The sequence below is a fragment of the Aotus nancymaae genome, unplaced genomic scaffold (genome assembly GCF_030222135.1).
Source record: "Aotus nancymaae isolate 86718 unplaced genomic scaffold, 86718_ANA_hifiasm-v0.15.2.pri h1tg000046l, whole genome shotgun sequence".
In the NCBI taxonomy this organism is placed as follows: domain Eukaryota; kingdom Metazoa; phylum Chordata; class Mammalia; order Primates; family Aotidae; genus Aotus; species Aotus nancymaae.
Window position 1 is genome coordinate 22,191,760 of NW_026988460.1, and position 8,019 is coordinate 22,199,778.

The following is an 8,019-nucleotide window of genomic DNA, read 5'->3' on the forward strand; positions in this document are numbered from 1 at the left end:
TCGGCCCCATCCCGCCCAGCCCCGGCCTCAGGTGGAGCGCGCAGGAAATTAATCCTTAGCTTTGGCTTGTTTTTGCTGGCGCCGGGAGGCCGCTCGAACTCTTCTACTTTCTTAATCTGTAATATGTTTAGGACACCATTGTCCACACTTCACAGAGGGAGAAACTGATGCTTGGAAGCATTCTATGACTGTTCCTGGAGCACACATCATTCACACAGCCTCCCGCCTGTAATCCCAACACTTTGGGAAGGCCGAGGTGGATGGGTCACTTGAGGTCAGGAGTTCAGTTCGAGACTAGCCTGGGCAAAATGGTGAAAACCCGTCTCTACTAAAAATACAAAAATTAGCCGGGTGTGGTGGTGGATGCCCGTAATCCCAGCTACTCGGGTGGCTGAGGCAGGAGAATCGCTTGACCCCGGGAGGTGGAGGTTGCAGTAAGTCGAGATTGTGCCACTGCCCTCCACCCTGAGGGACAGAGTACAGAGTGAGACTCCCTCTCAAAATGTTTCTCACATTTAATCATTGCAAAGAGAAAACGGGAACCTCTCAATGAGGAAATCTGGCTTGTCCCCCTTGACCAAATAGTCAGTTAATTTGATCAACAAAGAGATAAACTGGTATCTTGTGCCTCTTGATAGACTAAGGACACAGCATCGCTTCTATGATATTTCTGCCAAAAACAGCTAACTGAATCTCATCATAAAGAAATGACATAAATTCAGACGGAGGGACAGTCTAGAAAAGAGCTGGACTGTACTCTTCAAAAACATCAAGGCCATGAAAGAAAAATTATTTCCAAATAAACGTTATCTGTAGAGACAAAGTAGAATGACGGTTGCCAGAGGCTTGAGGGGTGCGCAGGGAATGGGGAGTTAGTGTTTAATGTGTACAGAGTTTCAGTTTGGGAAGATGATAAAAGTTCTGGAGATGGATGGTGGTGCTGATTTGTACAACTTTATGTATGTGCTTAATGCCACTGAACCGTACACTTAAAAATGACTCACATAGTAAGTTTTATGTTATGTACATTTTACCACAATAACAAAATACTAAGCAAAACTTTAAAGAAAGAAGTTATGTTATCTGAATAAAGAAAAAAAGGAAAGAAAAAAGCATGTACTCTGAGCATCCATATGCACCAGGATACTCTGCTATGACCTGGGTACACAGAAATCAACATGGTCCATTTACCCTGAGGGATCACAGCCCAGTCAGGGGAGGAACTTGTACCCATGAAGCTAAGAAATAGAAGAAAGCACAGTGAGCTGAGGGAGGAAAGACAAGCCCTGTCTCCCGGACCTGGAGGATTAGGAGTTTAAGCAACTGAGCTGAGGTCTGAAGCCTGCGTGGGAATTAGCTAAAGAGGCTGAGGCAGGAGGATTGCTTGAGCCCAGGAATTAGAGATCAGCCTGAGTGACATAGCAAGATCCTATCTCTAAAAAAAAAGTTAGCCAGGCTGGATGGCATATGTCTGTAGTCTCAGCTATTCAGTAGGCTGAGATGGGAGGATCATTTTAGCCCAGCAAGTTGAGGCTGCAGTGAGCCACGATCACATGCACTCCAGCCTGGGCAACAGAGCAAGATCTTGTATCAAAAAGCAAATACAAATGATAATACAGAAAGGACACTAATGCAAAGGCATAGCTGTTTAGAACAGAGGTTTGTAGCTGTTTTTGTGCCATGAATTTCCTTGGCAGCCTGGGGAAGCTATGGACTCTCAGAATATTTTTATTTTTTATTTAATTAAATTATTTTTTGAGACAGGGTCTTGCTCTGTTGCCCAGGCTGGAGTGCAGTGGTACTATCATGGCTCACTGAGCCTTGACCTCCTGGGCTCAAGTGAACCTCAGCCTTGCAAATGGCTTGGACTACAGGCACGCACCACTATGCCTGGCTTAATTTACATTTTTTGTAGGGATGGGGGTCTTGCTATGTTGCCCAGGCTGGTCTTAAATTTTTGGCCTCAAGCAAACCTCCTGCCTTAGCCTCCCAAAGTGCTAGGATTACAGGCATGAGCCACAACACCCGGCCTTATTTTATTTATATTTTTAGAGACAGGGTCTTGCTCTGTCACTCAGACTGAAGTGCAGTGGTGCAATCATGGCTCACTACAACCCGAACTCCTGGGCTCAAGGGACCCTCCCACCTTAGCCTCCTGAGTAACTGGGACGTGTGCTGCCACACCCAGCTAATTTTTGTCTTTTTGTAGAGACAGGGTCTCACTATGTTGCCCAGGCTGGTCTTGAACTCGTCTCAAGCAATCCTCCTGCCTTGGCCTCACAGACTGCTGGGATTACAGGTGTGAGCCACTGTGCCCTGCCCCTGCCCCGCCTTGTTTTAACTGAACAATAGATCTTGGATGTCTTCTCCAGATCAGTACAGAGTACTTACTCTTTTTTCTTAGTGCCATTCCCTCATATGACTAGAACATAATTTACTTGACCTGCCCCCTCTTGTTGGACATTTGTGTTGTTTCTAGTATTTTGCTATTACAAATATAGCTTCAGCGAATAACCTTGTATGTACATAATTTCAATCATGGTCAAGTAGATCTGTAGTTTAGAATCCCAGAGGTGGTATTGCTGGATCAAAGAATATATTGTGCTTGAAATTTTGATAGATCTTGCCAGAATGCCTTCCATAGTGGTTATACCAATTATATTATTATCAGCAATGTATGAGTGTGTCTGAGTCCCTGTTTCCCCACAGCCCTAGCATCAACTTGGTAGTCTGATGGGTAGAGAATGGCATCTCAATGTAGGGGTAGTTTAAAATTGCATTTCTGTTACTGTGTGATTAAACATCTTTCCATGTGTTTAAAGGTCATTTCTATTTCATTTCCCTGTACTGTTTTCATATGCTTTGCTCATTTTTCTATTATGTCGTAGATCTTTTTTTTCTTTTTTCTTTTTTATTTATTTATTTTTTTGAGATGGAGTCTTGCTGTGCCACCCAGGCTGGAGTGCAGTGGCATGATCTCAGCTCACTGCAACCTCCGCCTCCCGGGTTCAAGCAATTCTCCTGCCTCAGCCTCCTGAGTAGCTGGGATTACAGGCGTGCACCTCCATGCCTGACAAATTTTTGTATTTTTAGTAGAGAGTAAGTTTCACCACGTTTCTCAGGCTGGTCTTGAACTCCTGACCTCATGATCCACCTGCCTTGGCCTCCCAAAGTGCTGGGATTACAGTCGTGAGCCACCATGCCCCGCTTTTTTCTTTCTTTCTTTTTTTAAAGAGATGGGGTGTCTTGCTGTGTTGGCCAGGTTGGTCTCCAGCTCCTAGCCTCAAATGATCCTCCCTTCTCGACCTCCCAAAGTGCTAGGATTACAGGCATGGGCCACTGTGCCGGCTCAGTCTTCCTAATTTATGTGTAGATACAGGTAGAAGGACAGAATGAGAGAGAAAGAGAGATTATCTTCTTGTCTGTGATGTTAGTTTCAATATACAGTATTTTCCTTGTTTATTTTATGTCTTGACTTTTTTCACGGTGTTATAAATGTAACATGCAAAATATATTTTTAAATTTAGTGGCTTCTCAATTTTGAGTCGTAGCTACAGTCCTGCTCCAATCCAAGGTGTCTCAGATGATTTTCATGCACTACAGAGTTTGAGAACCATGCTCAGACATTGCCTTTCTAACTAGAATGTGAATTCCCAAAGGCAGAGATAAGAACTAAGTCATCCATGTCCCCAGCCACTCATAGTGCCTGGCATAGTGTAAAATTTCAATGTCTGTAATCTCAGCACTTTGGGAGCCTGAGGCAGGAGGATCGCTTGAGCTGGAGTTTGAGACCAGCCTGGGAAACATGGCAAAACCCCATTTCTACTAAAAAAAAAAGAAAAAAAAAGAAAAAAAGGAAGAAATGCTAGTTGAATAGATAAATTCCAACAGAGCCAAAATTATACCCCTCTCCTAATCACTATGAAGAACTCTTGGGTTTATCCTTTGCTCCTGGCCAGTGCTCTCTGGCTTTAGCTCACGGTTATCTTTGTCTTTCTGTGTCTGCTTTTCTGTGAGGCCAGACCTCTCCTGAGTCATCCATTGGCCTATCTGTCTCGGGACACCAAGTACACAGTGAAGTAATAAATATTTGAGGCATGACTGTCGAAGGGAGGGGCCCTGACTCTTTCTCCAGAACCTCTTCCCTAAAGGGTTTTGCTTGTACCTTTCTCCTGGCTCTTGGTCTGCCCTTACGTTTAAGTTATTTTTGTTCCTGTCTCCTCACTCTGCATGTTCCCCTCTCAAATCCTTTGCATTGATGTTTCCTTTGTCTTGATCATCCTCCAGGATTTAGTCAGGATTTAGCTCAAAGCTCACGTCCTTGGAGGCATTTCTTGAACTCACAGGCCAACCTAACTCTCCAGCGGTTGTTATTATATCACCTTGTTTTGTTTTCTTCCCAGAACATCATTATCTGAAATTATTTTGTTTATTTGTACATTTATTCATGGTGTGAGTTCCCGCCTTCTTCAGGAGTATCAGCTCCTTGAAGTGTGGGACAGGGCTGTCTTGTTTCCTCTTGTATTCTTAGCCCCAGAAGGACTGGCATGTAGTAAGTGCTTAATAAATATTTGCTGAATTAATGAATGATGGTTGCCTGAGAACCCCTCCAAGGAAGGATTTAGATTTAAATAATAATTTTCATTTATTGAGCTCTGAGGATGCACTAGACTCTAGCAAGTACATTTCATGGTTATCTCATTTAACATTCATGGAAACCAGATGCAGTAGAGCTATTTTTACCACAGTTGTTGGAGCAAACTGAAGCTTAGAGACATTAGCTCACACAAGTAGCAATAGTCCACTGGTTCTCAAAGTGGGCTCCCTGAGCAGTAAGCTTCATAAGTGACGGAGAAATAAAATCCTTTACGAACAAGCAAGTACTCAGAGATTTCATCACCACCAGGCCTGCTTTACAAGAGCTCCTGAAAGAAGCACTAAACATAGAAGGAACAACCAGTTCCAGCCACTCCAAAAACATACCAAATGGTAAAGAACATTGACACAATGAAGAAACTGCATCAACTAATGGGCAAAACAGCCAGCTAGCATCAAAATGGCAGGATCAAATTCACACATAACAATATTAACCCTAAATGTAAATGAGCTAAACACCCCAATCAAAAGACACAGACTGGCAAATTGGATAAAAAGCCAAAACCCATCGGTGTGCTGTATCCAGAAAACCCACCTCACATGCAAGGATACACATAGGCTCAAAATAAAGGGATGGAGGAAGATTTACCGAGCAAAAGGAGAGCAAAATAAAAAAAAAGGAGGAATTGCAATTCTCATCTCTCATAAAATAGACTTTAAATCAACAAAAGATCAAAAGAGACAAAGAAGGACATTACATCATGGTAAAAGGATCAATGCAACAAGAAGAGGTAACAATCCTAAATATATATACACCTAATACAGGAGCACCCAGATATATAAAGCAAGTTCTTAATGACTCACAAAGAGACTTAGACTCCCACACAGTAATAGTGGGAGACTTTAACACCGCATTGTCAATATTAGACAGATCAATGAGACAGAAAATTAACAAGGATATCCACGACTTGAACTCAAGCCTGGACCAAGCAAACCTAACAGACATTTACAGAACTCTCCACCCCAAATCCACAGAATATACATTCTTCTCAGCACCACATCACACCTACTCTAAAATTGACCACATAATTGGAAGTGAATCACTCCTCAGCAAATGCAAAAGAATGGAAATCATAACAAACAGTCTCTCAGACCACAGTGCAATCAAGTTAGAACTCAGAATTCAGCAACTAACTCAGAACCGCACAGCTTCATGGAAACTGAACAACTGGCTCTTGAATGTTGACTGGATAGACGATGAAATGAAGGCAGCAATAAAGATGTTCTTCGAAACCAATGAGAATGAAGACACAACATACCAGAACATTTAAAGCAGTGTCTAGAGGAAAATATATAGCAATAAATGCCCACATGAGAAGTAAGGAAAGATCTAAAATCGACACCCTATTGTCAAAATTGAAAGAGCTAGAGGGGCAAGATCAAAAAAACTCAAAACCTAGCAGAAGCAGTCATGGCTTCTGAGTCACTGGGAACCTCTAGTAATGCAAATTCCTCGGCACCACCCCAGACCAGGTGAGAAATTCTGGGGTGGAGACTAGCAATCTGAATTTCTTTTTTTTTTTTTTTTTGAGACAGAATCTCACTCTGTCGCCCAGGCTAGAGTAACAGTTATGCGATCTCAGCTTACTGCAACCTCCACCTCCCAGGTTTCAAGTGATTCTCCTGCCTCAGCCTCCCAAGTAGCTGGGATTATAGGCGAGTGCCACCAGGCCCAGCTGGTTTTTTGTATTTTTAGTAGAGATGGAGTTTCACCGTGTTAGTCAGGATGGTCTCAATCTCCTGACCTCATGATCTGCCCGCCTCAGCCTCCCAAAGTGCTGGGATTACAGGTGTGAGCCACCATGCCCAGCTGCAATCTGAATTTTAACAAACCTGCCAAGTTATTCTGATACACCAAAATGTGAAAAACCCTGTGCTAAAAGAAAGATGAGGTTAAACGTTTTTTATAAAACACATCTTTATTGAGATATAATTCACACCACTCACTCAAGTGTACAAGTCAATGATTTTTAGTATATTTACAGAGTTGTGCAACCATCACTACTGATATAGTTTGTAATTAATAGGTTAAAAAAAAAAAAAAACCCTGGCCGGGCATGGTAATTCCTGCCAGTAATCCCAGCACTTTGGGAGGCAGAGGCAGGCAGATCACTTGAGGTTAGGAGTTTGAGACTAGCCTGGCCAACATGGTGAAACTACTGTCTCTACTAGTAAATAGAAAAATTAGCTGAGTGTGATGGCAGGTGCCTGTGGGAGGCCGAGGTTGCTGTGAGCTGAGATCGTGTCATTGCACTCCAGCCTGGGTGACTGAGCAAGATTCCATCTCAAAACAAATGAACAAACAAACAAACACCCTAAAAGAAACCCTGTACTAATTAGCAGCCACTCCCCATTTCCCTCCCAGCCCCTACTCCCAGCCCTAAGCAACCACTAAGCTATTTTGCCTTAATAGATTTGCCTATTCTAGGCATTTCACATGAATGGAATCATACAATATGTATATGATTCCTGTGACAGTCTTCGTCTACTTTGTGAACTATTTGCAAAGTTCCTCCATGTGGTAGCATGTATCCTTTTTATTTACAAATAATATCCCATGTATGGATACGCCACGTTTAAAAAATCCATTTATCAATTGAACATTCATGTGTTTCCACCTTTTGGCTATTATGAATAATCCTATGAATATTCACATGCAAGTTTTTTGTGTAGACATATTTTCATTTATTTTGAATATATAATGTGTATATGTATATATATGTGTATATATGTATGTGTGTATATGTATATATATGTAATTTTGTTTGGTTTTGGTTTCGTTTCTTTTTTTTTTCTTTTGTAAAGACAGGGTCTCCGTATGTTACGCAGACTAAATTTGAATCCTGGGCTCAAGTGATCCTCCTGCTTCAGCCTCCTTCTGAGTAGCTGGGACAACTGGTGTGCTCTATATGACACACACACACACACACACACAAGTGTAACTACTGGGTCATAGATTACTGTTAACCACTCCACATTTCAGCTCTTCTTACTCTGCTATGATTTAATACATACATTATCAAATCGAGAAAAAAATAAAAAATTATCAGTAATACTAATAATCACTTTGATCTATTGAGTGTTTATGTTTGCAAAGCCTTTACCTTTTCTTTTTTTTTTTGAGACATGGTCTCACTCTGTCGCCCAGACTGGAGTGCTGTGGGGAGCTCTCTGCTCATCACAACTTCTGCCTTCTAGGCTCAAGAGATTCTCCTGCCTGAGCCTCCTGAGTAGCTGGGATTACAGGTGTGCGCCACCACACCTGGCTAATTTTTGTATTTTTAGTAGAGACAGCTTTCACCATGTTAGCCAGGCTGGCCTCGAACTCCTGACCTCAAACGATCCAACTGCCTCAGCTTTCCA